This window comes from Varroa jacobsoni, unplaced genomic scaffold (genome assembly GCF_002532875.2).
Source record: "Varroa jacobsoni isolate VJ856 unplaced genomic scaffold, vjacob_1.0 contig01035, whole genome shotgun sequence".
Taxonomy (NCBI): Eukaryota; Metazoa; Arthropoda; class Arachnida; order Mesostigmata; family Varroidae; genus Varroa; species Varroa jacobsoni.
Window position 1 is genome coordinate 51098 of NW_019214572.1, and position 12963 is coordinate 64060.

At 37.9% G+C, this 12963-nt stretch overlaps 1 long non-coding RNA gene across 1 annotated transcript; it reads left to right on the forward strand.

Moving 5' to 3' along the window:
• Nucleotides 1-404: 404 nt before the first annotated feature.
• Nucleotides 405-12183, forward strand: LOC111271796 (uncharacterized). Its single transcript, XR_002687100.2, has 4 exons — nucleotides 405-574; nucleotides 941-1084; nucleotides 3929-4086; nucleotides 12012-12183. It is a non-coding gene; the product is annotated as an uncharacterized LOC111271796 (long non-coding RNA).
• Nucleotides 12184-12963: the final 780 nt, after the last annotated feature.

The following is a 12963-nucleotide window of genomic DNA, read 5'->3' on the forward strand; positions in this document are numbered from 1 at the left end:
AATAATATATATCATGATATATTATTTTTTTTGTTAGATATAACATCACCGAGACATTTTTACAAGCGTAAACTTTTATTTTTTGGGAATTTTTTTGCATTGTTCCGGAAGCAAAGCACCTAAATTGATTGACACGCTATTTATTAAGGTTCAATTTAGAAACTTTCACCAAGGCTGACAGTAAATACAGTATCCAGCTTGGAGCAGGTTTCGCGCTGGTGCTGTGCTTGCTCTTTTACGGAGAAGATTAGAAGACAACGTACGCTTAACGTGCAATTGCTTTTAATGTTAATGAAGTGTGTAAAAAAGGTGTCTAATCCACCCTTGTACAAATGATTGGTCCAATCCGAAAGTACATTTAAGCATATACGAAAATCTTATGGATCGATGGCAAGACAAAAACGATGACTCGACGCTACGCTGAGAGGGGACTAGTTGGCTGTCAAAATGATGCGACTGAAGAAGATTTTGCCTATTTAATCAAGCACGCAAGCGTAAATGGCAGGCAGATCTGTTCACATAGGATTTCGGTGCATCGTCTTATTTTAGCCACTGGTCCTATAGTAAATTATGGGTCAGTTTTAGGTAGATGGCATTAAAGGCTTTAACATATACCAGTTCATTGGGAAAGACAAAAAAAACTACTGATGTACTTGGCACATACCCAGAGTTCAACTAAGTTAATTTAACCGTTTACAGTAACGTTGATCGATGCGATAGCATTTCTCTGATAAACGCGTTTAAAATAGACTGCATCTATCAATTCGGAAACGTACCTACGCATGAATCATCCGTCAACGTGCAAAATCGTTTATGAAGAAAAAAATATGCTTATAAGATTAGATAAAAAAATAATCGTCGAGAGATCTCTTATTAAAATCTTCATTAAAAATAAATTAACGGATCACCTATTTAAACGTTAACGCTTTTCCAATTCCAGAACGCAACTCGCAAACGGCGAATTTCTGTGACTTCAGAGAGTGGGACCCCCCACGCCAGTGGCTTACCGAGCCTGTAAATCCTTCATTGGTACCCTTATTGCCTGAGGTCAGCTAGAGTTAATGAAGAGTTCGCCTTCAAAAATGTACGTATAAATCTGTTACAAGTAATCTGCAGCCCGAACGTTTTGCTATCACGATGAAGAACATATCCAACGACAGCGCCAGCGCTAGTTATTTACAATTGCTAGTTAATTTTTAAAAGCTTCGTTGACTTCTTGTAAGGATACGAAGCGAGAATTTTCTAATTAAGCTAAATTTACAGTACAGCGTTACATATTCGTAAGCTGTAGGTACCAACGGGCAAGAACGATTTCTGCCTATCGTAGTCAAGACTTCGATTGATAATGTCTCTGTTACCAGTATTCATCTGCGACACCGCCTACTCTTCATTCGAACTATAAAACATAACATCAAATTTATTTTTTTGGAAATCAAGCTTTTGTTTTGTTTTTTTATTTAGCCAAGTATTGCGCCATCGTTTTTTGCGAATAACATCATGCCCTTTGATGCTTTGATAAGGGCAGCATATCTACCCCCTATGTTCTAGATAAGACCGACGTCTTTTCGGCAATTAGTAATTCTCCCGCGCTACTGGGTAATAAATCACCTCTTCACAAGGTTCATCACATGATATTGTATGGAACTCTCTCTGTCTCGTAAACATAGCTAAATTACATCAATATATAGCATCAGGCAAAGTCTAAGCAGTGGAAGAAAACTCATGGGCTGGTCTTCAGTCAATATCAAACTTGTTTTACGTAGATAGTAGTGCTAATAATAGTAATCTAACTAGCACAGGGAATTGGGAGCCCATAGGAATACACTGGGCAAGCCCAGATTTATCCATATAATTTCACTACCATTCGAATAAGCTCTGTGGTGGTTCAAGGTTATTTTCCAAAAATACTCCTCATCCTGGTTGGCAATTTAATTCAATCTGAAAACGTTTTTAGCGTTTTCCAGCCCTTCTCGGGATGTTGGGATGTCATTCCCCAATATATTCCTCAGGGGACTAATCAATAGATTCTGTGAATAGCAAGCAGCACTCTGTTAAGAACGATTTGTATAGATGTGTTAAATTGGAGACATGGGAATTGGGAAGTATGAGATCGTGCTTGTCTATATTGATTGGCGCTCGATTTTTCATTATCAAGAATTATTTTGACCACTTTGCGTTTACTACTGTGAGTTTGAGGATAATTTGAGGTTCAGAGAATAAAGAAAAAAAAAACAACAAACACTTTATACATTTAAAAAACACAACCATCGACGCTGCATGGAGAATCCAGCTAGAGCTATATGATTATGATGATATGCAACAGGATCATTTGAAAATATAGAAATGTGCTTATTTTTACAGTATTTGGATTTCACTCTCGTTATAAATATACGTATATATCTGGTGACTGATTATATGCCTATACTGACTGTGACGATGAACGACACAGGTCCTTCGTATTGCCTTGACATAACATATTTAAGCCTGGGTGGACTCATGAAGTTCAGCTCGATAGATACCTGTGACTGCGTCGGATACGGAAATGAGAAGGCAACATTTGAGTTCAATTTACATGTTACGCAAAGAATATTATTGAATACTCTAATTTTTTCTAAGTATGGATCAACAAATCCGCTGGCATAATACATAGTAAGCTCCGCTTAGCGCCTGTCGTCTAATTGTCTCTTGTCCTTTACCCGAAAACATCCCCTTCACAATGTTGCAGTCGCGGCAAAGTTCAAATCCGTTTTTGTCAAATATTTGCACTTTTATCGCGAGTTTAGAAACGCATGTTTTCATGCCTTTGGCATATTTGGGTTTTTAAGATAAACAAACACAAAGGAAGCCAATCGGGTCTTCGAATCTCTGCTCATTCAGCTCAAGTATTCCGGCTGTGGTGAGATTCTTTTACGGGGGGCCAAGTTTTCATGAATCTGATAAATGTTATTTCTTTCGTTATATGTGTTATGTTGCAAACCATGTGTCAAGCTGTTAAGGAAGCTTATTTGACGCTTTGGGTGTTGACTTTTCGCAGCAAGTATACGATGTTGAAATTCTAAAAAAAAAAAAACATAGAAACATGGTACAGAGACAGTATTTGCTGTTTTTTTTTTTCATTTCTTAAACGCGAAAAAAAATATATAATATATATTTTCTGAATTTCCAAAATTTCTCACTCGAAACTGATATGTGTTGGTATAATGACTAGCAGACTCGCAAGGATTGTCTCATTTTTCCGGTCCTTCTTAAAAAAAATTACCTCCACAGCGTGAAAGTTGATTTGAGACGTCATATTGTTACCAAACGTCTAGGCGAATAGGGCGGTCGCTTTTAATAGGAAGAGAAATGTTTCCAATCTGTCGGCAATGAGGAAGTTACGTGACTGCGTAGCTCACGAACTCCGTAGTAGCGGAGTTCAAAGTAACTCCAGAACAGAAAGCTGAATTTTAGGTCCATGGTTGGCCTAAGGAAAAAACACAAAAAGATTAATCTAGAAAAAATAAACCAGAGGGTTTTACGATTGTTTTATATAAACACTTGGATAAACTCATGAGACAACGGGAGGATAGAAAAGTATAATCGAAAACCCTATTCGACGTCCTAAAACACCCACAAATTTGGGCGCAAGCCAACATCGTCGAAAACATGTTTACTACAAAACATGTTCAGCGTACGTTAATAGAAATATGCGCATTTGTAGACACTTCCAATCCTCCGTCCGGGCACAATAGTTCGAAACGTGGTTAGTATCTCTTTCTTTTATAGAAAGTCTGTATTTTATAGAAAAAAAAAAGTAACTTTATGAACTCAATCATACATAGAATGAATCGAAGTGGTCTATATTGATCTATCATGTTCAACGTTACGTATAATTGAAAATGCTGACTGCATCTGCCGTAGTGTTAAGTATACTCTGTGCGTATTGCAGACGTCACGGGTTCCTGATTCGTTTTACATCTAAATGAGAAGTGTCTCATCTTCTGTATTCCGTTTCGATCACGTCAGTGAAACGCCGACGTAAATTAGACTGTGTTTCCAGGTCATAAACGTGGACACAACTAGTTCCCGTTAATCACTACGGAAGTGGTGAGTTATAAATAACTTCAATCTGAGAGTTATGTATCGTTTCAAAATGCTACTCACCGGCTTCAAAGTTAGCATAAATCCTTACTGCAATGATGACTTTCACAGCTGGGGATCTACATTTGGGCTTACCGAAAGATTTGATACCAGTCGTGATTATTTGTATATATATATATATATAACTTATCCTTCACTTTGCAAGGCATGATATGCCAGACTGGGAAAAGATACGTCATTTTTGGTCATATCTCAACGCTGTTTTTCTCTATTATTTGTAAACAACCTTACTATTTTGTTGTACAACAAAATTGTTTAAAAAAACTCGATATTACGTTAACATTGAGCATATATTAGAAGAAAAGATGCTATTGACGGCGGCAGTGACATATATATAACATGGAAATAACCGTTCAAACTGAATCATTGTAAGCGTGCCTCTTACTGCAACGTATGTTTTAGCCTGATTTTAGATATAAGACAATGACCGACCAACTGTGAAATAAGAAAATTATAAGGGATCAGCTTGGAAATTTTGATTCTTGGTAAGATTTTTGTAAAATAAAGCGCCACCGTGCCCACTTTTAAACTGGTTTCGCTCAGTGAAAGTCAATATCAGCAAAAATAAGTGTACCAAAATAGAATAAACAAGGCAGACTTTACAAATCCAACGAATGACAATTGCTGAGTTTTTTTTTCCGTGGCCATCGAAGGGCGTACCACGGTAGCGATTTTTAAGCATGTTCCTACTTCGCCAGGCTGTAGCTATGCGATCCTAGAATTTTCTACTGCCTCTAAGGTTCTTTACTTATATAGCGTCTAGATTTAGCGTCGTAGGTCAAATGCAACTAGAAGTTCGAAGTAAAAAACGCTTTATTCAGAACTTTTAAATTTCATTACGGTGATGGATCTTATTGCAAACATTTTCAGGTTAGGAAGGCTGTACCGAAGCAACGTTTATTATAAAATGATCTTAAAATCACCTACTTGAAAAAACAATCTGTTTTAGGTGCTTTAAACCTGACGAGAAAAAAGTAGAAAGAGTACTGCTGATTTTGGATATTGTTTTTGGGTATGTGTTTCCTGTAAAGACTCACAAAGGACTTTAGAAATCAGGTTATCTTTTGATGTTGCAAAAAGCAAGGTTTCTATCGGAATAGTAACCAGATGCTTTCTGTGAAGAATAGCCCAAATCCGAATGGACCCGATACCTAGGAGTACACCAGGTTGCGGTCTCTATCAAAAGAGGTACCATGAATAAATAATAAACGTACTATACATGCTTGAATTAATTAATTTTCTCTTTTTTTTTATAATAGACAGACAATATTGACTTTTTGGCCTAGCGGGATTCTTCTTCCGTCGGCACAATTTTCCGTTGTGTTTCTGAACGCCACAGCATAGAACCGTGGCCTAGGCCAACAAAAATTAACAGAAATGTCAAATTGTCTTTCTTTTTCGTCATTAGTGACAGCTTCAGTTTCAACGTTGAGTTATACTTTGTCGCCGGGAGAGCCGGCAAGAAACTAGTACGGCATCGAGAAAGATTAAAGGGTACCTTTGACAGGCAAATTAAAAAAAAACGGCAATGATTAAACATAGCTTACTTTCGGTTTACATAAGTGAAAACCTAGCTTGAAGTAATTGAATACGTAATTAATAAAATATAAATGTGTGCATAGCATTGGCATTTGTAACGGAATGTTTTATTTATTATTATTATTATTATGTAATATTTTTATAATTATTCGGCCAACGCCGATCCGTTCAGCAGCAGTAAATTGCGACTAAAGTGGTCGCCGAGTAACGACGAAACCCAGAAGCGCACAAATATCATGGGTTTTATGGCAGCAAACATCGTGAGCGCCTATGGGGCAACACGAATTTTCTATTAAAACTCATTTATTCTTTAAACTGAGAACAGAGTAGTAAAAGTACGTCTTGGCCGTATGTGGTCCGTCGAGGTAGCCGTCATGCGCCGCCAAGAAGTACAGATATGTTCTAATTATAGACGTTAAATTCGTCCCGAACTTCAAGACTGCCAGAGATAAGTTTGCATAATTGAATAGTTTGAACAAAAACAAGTTTTATGATACTCATAACTCTTATCGGCGTACTTTAAACGACGAGTGTCCGTGCTATACAATGCGACTAATGCAAAACGCTAGAAGACAATATTGCCTATTTTATCCTATTTATTTATTTACCTTTCTTACTTCACTCTATAGCAAGCTCGATGATCTCACAGATCAAGCCCTAATGTCACCCATAGGGGTGGGTGTTTATCTCTAGAAAAAGAAAAAGCCTTCTCGAGTGGAACTAAAGAAAACGCAGGTTTGTGCTAGAAATATCCATAGCACGGCTTTCTCTCTGGATCCACAAGGTTCGATCATGCAATGCCAGCTAGTAAGGAAGCTCGGATACGGATTGTTCGCCGGTCCTCAGACTACTCGTTTTATGAGAACCTATAAGTTCTTTTCATTTTTTTAGATTAGAAATTTAAATATGAATATCGCATTGATTGCATTGACACAGGCTGTATTGTAGGCTCGTACATTGATCGCGCTAGACCGTTTGAAATTCGCCAAAAACAGTCCAAAAGTACTCAATAGGTGTAGAAATTATGTACTCATTACGATTATTGTCGGTATTATTATAAAATAAACTTAATTGAAGTGAATGTTCAGTGATCTACTGGTAACTTCATGTCCTATTTGTGTTCCTATCGAAGTTAATTGTCTTCGTTACAGCGCCTAGCTCATGTAGCCATTGATTTAATACAAATCACTAGCAGAGTATTACTTGCTTTGTATAAACATGCCTAGCAAAGAGTCGTGCGTGAAATTTTACATATTTCTACTCGGCATTCAATTTAGGCGCTGTTTTCTTTAATCTATAAAGTCAAGATGGACAATGCAATGGGAATTCTAGTTGGAGACTCACGTTGTTGTTGTCGCATTACGAACATTTAAAAAGGCTACTGCACGAACAAGTGCAGCGACGATGTACGTGTACGTGCGTTCGTGCATTCAGACCGCAAATCGGATGCTATTACATGCTCATTGAACAGAGTATGCTGTTCTGCGTAGCTGAAACTATTTCAGGTCGTAAACCTATCTAGTCAGACAACCAGAATCAGCTTAGCAGTGTTTGAAAAAGCGCATTTTTTGGACCGATGGAGCTTCAGGCCAGGAGGAGTATTTCAGTTTTCTACAGGCCAGTTGCAAACGGGCCGTCGGCCTCCGGACCGCCAAATATCGACACAGAACGGCAAGCGTTAGCGATACAATGATCGCGTTCACCACAAAGCAAAGTAAAAAGCGCCGTTGAAAGAAGGAAGTGCGTTTGAAGTTATGTGTTAGCGACGGCGGCAGTATGAGGGATAGCAGAATAACAGTAGGGAATAGATAGAGGTAATTTGCGATGCGGTCTTAACAGGAACTGTTGTTGCACTAATCTATCATTGACATCTGTGTTAGTTACCTGCGCTAAGTGGAACGAATTTGCTATAGCTTCGCTGATTACAAGCGTTAATGAAAAATGTTAGAAAAAAAAAAATGTATATATATATATATGTATATATATATATATGTATATATATATATATATATATATATAATCAGCGTTATCTTTCGCATCTCTGATAATAATATTGATTGAAAACTAACGCACATCATCTTTACGAACCTCAGAGTGAACCTGTAAATCGGTACTGAACACACCGATTACGACCTGACGATGGAGTACCTCACCGAAATCAGTCGCTAGCGGTACATGCTAACAGTGGCTATTCTAGAAGTAATGATTAAAATGGTCGCATTTTCCTACGGTGACCGGATTACAAATTGCAAAGATTGCATTTTCGCTGGAGTTATGAACTATGATCGCTGACAAAAGGCGCAGCAGTGCTACAGGCACGACATGGTAGCAGAGTAGGCTTCTATTCCCCATCGCAGCATTAATATTCTTCAGAAATAGGGAAAATTATAGCTAGATAAGGTTTTCGTTGATAAATCAAATTAGAGAAACCTGTAATAGTAAGGTTTGAATTTCGCGTAAACACACCTGCGATCTTTCTATTACGGCTATATTTTTTTAGGTATTTTTATGCCATATGAGTTTGCGGTAAATCCTCTGCTAGAATTTAAAGCAACGTACCGTGGCGCCTTCAACTCTTACCTTTTTCTTTATTTCGTACATGTTATCAGTGACGGCGATTCATGAAAACTTCCGACTACGGAGAATTTTCTCTATTTTTTTGAACACTTACTAGCCTGACTGCACACACCGCACCCATGAATCGTTAGTGACTTGACTTGAAACTTAGATTTGGCAAGGGTCCTATTAAGAGCAATCAAAGTCGATATATTATACAGCTACTTTCTATGGTGGAGTACGCTCAGAAATCGCTATTACCAGATTTAAATTCGAACGTAAACTCTTTGATGCTACCACTATGTAATACGAGAGTGTCAAGCTCTGCCAAGCATCGAGGTAAGCAGCAAAAGAACGTCGTTACTAAGAAATAGGTTTACTCAGAGAACGCTTCGTGAAGGTCGCCTTTCTACTGCTTGTTTGGCCACTTTCTAACGACTGGGGGAGAAAAGTATATAATTAATATGCTTCGATCCGCTTGATGATCTCTACCCCCGATAGACGTTTTTTCGTAAACGATAATGCAACAACACACGTACGCTATTTTAGTCGAACTGCTACAACCTGCACAAAATCAGTTGACCTAGGTTGATTTGAACGAATTTGTTCTCAGCCGTTCGCTGTTTTGTCCTATTTAAAATTTATACATGGCCACCTCACCGATTTCAAATGTGTGCACTCGTTATTGGTATCATTTAGTTATTCCACTGCCTGTCCGGCCTGTGCCTTTTGTGTCAATGTGTGCGGGCCTATCTCAACTTGTTAACAGATTACTGCAGTACACGGCCAGACCTAATTCGCGTGTATAAGCTCGCCCTAACCAGCTTCGATAACCGACCGCAAATCTGTAGTAGCAGTACGTAAATCTGAAAAGTTCGCCATTTGTCCTGGCTGCAGTTAATTCGTATTAGTTTTGCTGGTACCTAAGTATTTTTCGTTTCGACCGACTTTTCGATCTGACTCTCAATAGTCACTTTCATTAACGCTGCGATCGGCGGCCGGTAGTAAGTATGGATTAACGACTCCAACCATTACTCTAAGTAAAGGGTACTGTTTTAATGGAAATTCGACAGGTCGCTGATACATCTTGTAGCGTCTGTCTCGTTATTTAGCACAGAGAGATACACGTACGTCTGGCAGAGCCTAGCATAGAAAATTGATTGCACCCCGTAATGGATACACCGCAACGTGACCCTCTCGCTTAAAACGTGTTGGAAAGTATTCTCTCTAAAAATTGTCTCACTGTATCGGAAAGAGCATCTCATGCTCGCAGCATTATAAGCAGCAATAGGAGGGAACTTGATCAATATCTTTCGAAATCTCGTTAACGTGTTAGAGGTAGACGTAGTGATCCTAGAATCGAGTACGCATTAACGAAGTCCAATTGTTCCTCTATAAAATGAATGATCAAAAAGAGTAAAGATTGCCGCGAGCTAATTCAATTTGTACAATTAATAACGTGTCTGCCATGTAAAGTCCTCTAACAAACGGTCACGAAGCGGTCACGGCCCGTGGCTTCGTACCATTTCGCTCAAGACATAACATGGCGGAAAAGATACTATTCGAATTTCACACGATACTAACGTTCAAAGCAATTTGTGACCGGTGAACGCAATCATCCCACGATCTGCCCCTGCTCGTCTCCGTTCAAAGACTGCTTATCACACATTGTAACTTACACAACTTATCACTTTCTCGTGGAATTTCCACGTGTTGCCTTCTCAATGTGTTTTCTATAACAGTATTATTATTATTATTATTATTAACTAGTAAACAAATCAGCAAAGTTATTTTAATGATTATTATAATTAATATTAAGGCCTTAATATTTTCGAGCTTAAAAGTAATTTTTTGAGTATTTTTTTCAAAAATTATTTTTTTCTGCTCGGTCATTATAAGGTAGCGTCCTTTTGTACTGAGGTCTGCAAACTGTGTTTGTCTGTAGCGACTGCGGATGATCCGTACACTAAGCGCACCGTTCAGTACTTTTTTTTCGAAGACTATTTTTAAAATTGAAAAAAAGACTAAAAGAAAAAATTTTGCTGTTTTTTTTTTCAACCATTTTCAACAACAGCGCTTTAGTCCGTACGTTGAAATAGAGTAAACTTAACACTACTCGGCTATCCTGAATTCGGGCTTATTATTACTTCGCTACGTTCCTAGACAAACAGTAGCAATCGCACCTACTGATCCATGATACCATGACAGCAACAAAACTATTCTTCACGGGTCTGTTTCTTGTAGTCCATCAACTAAAAAGAACAGCTCTTTTTTAGGTAATTTCATAGTAATTTCGGTTTTTTGAACTTCTGCCGTACAACCGGAATAGAATAATTTCTATATAGACGTAGTCTTATTTTTTAACGCGATGATCCGATAAATAGTGTTGAATGTAATTCTAATAATAAATAATATTACTATGAAGTGAGAGAATGAGTTGTTTCACCTAAACAATACCGCAGAGATTTATTCCAGCTCTAGTCACAAATTAATTTCTTGAGTATCTACTCTCATTCGTCAAGTTATTTGTTTTTTCTTGTCCGAAACTTAAAGGTCTGGTTGCGAAGAACTTGTCTAGCCAAATTATAAATCCCTCTTTACAGTTGAATATACTGCTTTGATTTTCATTTGACGATGACCGGAAAAGGCGATGATCTATCAGAGTGAAGATAACTGTAAAATAAACTGGAAACTTATACAGGGCAGTTTTTACATATGTTGCGTGGCCCTGTTATACAGCGAAGCTTGTTGACCGTTTTGTTCTTCTCAACTATTTCCGAGCGTACAAGACCCTGTTAGCCGCACCAAACGTAAATCATCGTCTTGTTGGAATGGAGATCTGGTTTAATTCCGGATTTAGACATATTTTTCGAAACATTCCTCTGAGTTATGTCGACACGGAAATACCGTTTTTCGTCCCCAAAGACAATTCTGTAGAAAAACCTGTCATTCCAGCTGCACGTCGCACGGTACCAAATGTAACATCTAGGAAACCTTGTTTCTTTGTGCGCCACACCCAGTCCACGGCAGAGCCAAACTTACAAAAATTATATACATTCAATATGTTCGCAGCTTATCTTCTTAGGCAATTAATGTTTTTTCTTATCCGAAATCTTCATCGACTTTGGGTGACCGGCTAAGGTAAGGTGCACTTTCCAGGTCTAAGATTGCAACTTTGATATTACCAAACTCTCCAACAATCCTCGTTGTGGAGTCCTTGGCGCACATATCGCAGGCCACTTTTGCAACGCTTGATTTCGATAAAGGACAAAATAGAGTTGGTATTGAGTAGGCGCTTTTTTTTTTAATCTAATACCTTCATTTTAGGCCTGAACTCGACGGAAAATTAGATCTACCTTTTCCAGTTTAATTAAAAGCGATGTATATATATATATATATATATATATATATATATATATAGAACGCAGGGCGAGCTTTCAAATGGAGTACAGCTGATTAGTTTTAATTTGATGATTTTTTTAAAATGAAATCTTTATTCACCAGGACAGTTTACATTTAGCAGGATAATACGTCTTGTGTTAGCGCCGCGTCAATTTCAATAACACGCAATTTTTAGATAATATTGCAAAAATGAACTTTTCTACACCATCGTACACATCGGGGCGTGCGTTGAGCGGTGTTTGATTTGTCGATCTTTGGTTCCTCGGCGAGAAGGGCAGAGAATTAAATGAACCAAATTTATCACCTAGATGATTACAGGTAATCGTTATTGGTCCTATTGCACGCTTAGAAATCGGAAGCTTTTGCTTTTCTAGGATGCTCGTGCGGTCTATTTCGTCCGGTTCGTCGTATTGCCGTCGCAAGAAAGTATTCTAGTGTCCGTTCGTCGCTCTATGGTAACGCCATGTTAGAAATGGAGTTTCTTTTCGAGCCGAGTGGTTATAACAGGTCAAAAGTGATACTATAGTCAGCGCATGGTTCGGGTCATGCTGACTGAACGGTATGTTTCTATTTATGCAGCTAGATCAATTTGTCAAAAGTTGAAATGGTAGCGAAACGGAAATTACGTAGTATATGTGTTGCTTATTACGTATTCTCTAATACTGGTATCCGTTCTAATACGTTCCATATTTGTATAGTTACACAGTATATAATCCTATGTTTTTTTTTGCATGTTTCATTTTATGTATAGTTAAAAGAAGATACCGTCATAGCATGCGGCAATTATCATAAATGATAACTTCAGGAAGCTATCATTTTAGACTATTTTGCTTCTAAATGAGCTGTTTTTTTGCGCCTATTGAAGACTTACTGAACGTTCTGTTCAGCTGTAGGCCTAGTAGGGCATCCTTATGATAAAAATGTATTGGAAAAGAAGACAAAAAGAGTAATGATAGTTGATGGGCTCACGATGCTGCAACACCAGCTTTCAACACTGGCTGGCATGTTGTAGGTCATGACTGCCGTTCACAGTCTAATTTTAAATTTAATTAAAATTCTCTTCTTACATTATTGTTTTAATACATATAGCATTAGTAGTACGTACTTGCACCAAATACATATAGACGGAACTTTTATTGTGGTTGGGCTTTTAGCAGCTATGTATATATATATATAGTTTTTGTGATTGTTTTATATTTTTATCCCAGAGCCGTATTTTCAATCACCTTTAAAGTCAAAAACAGAACAAAAAGGGCCAAGGCCATATCCCCTGAGAAAAAAAAAGTCTACTGAGACAAGCGTCACAGATCCAACGCGGACCTGAAT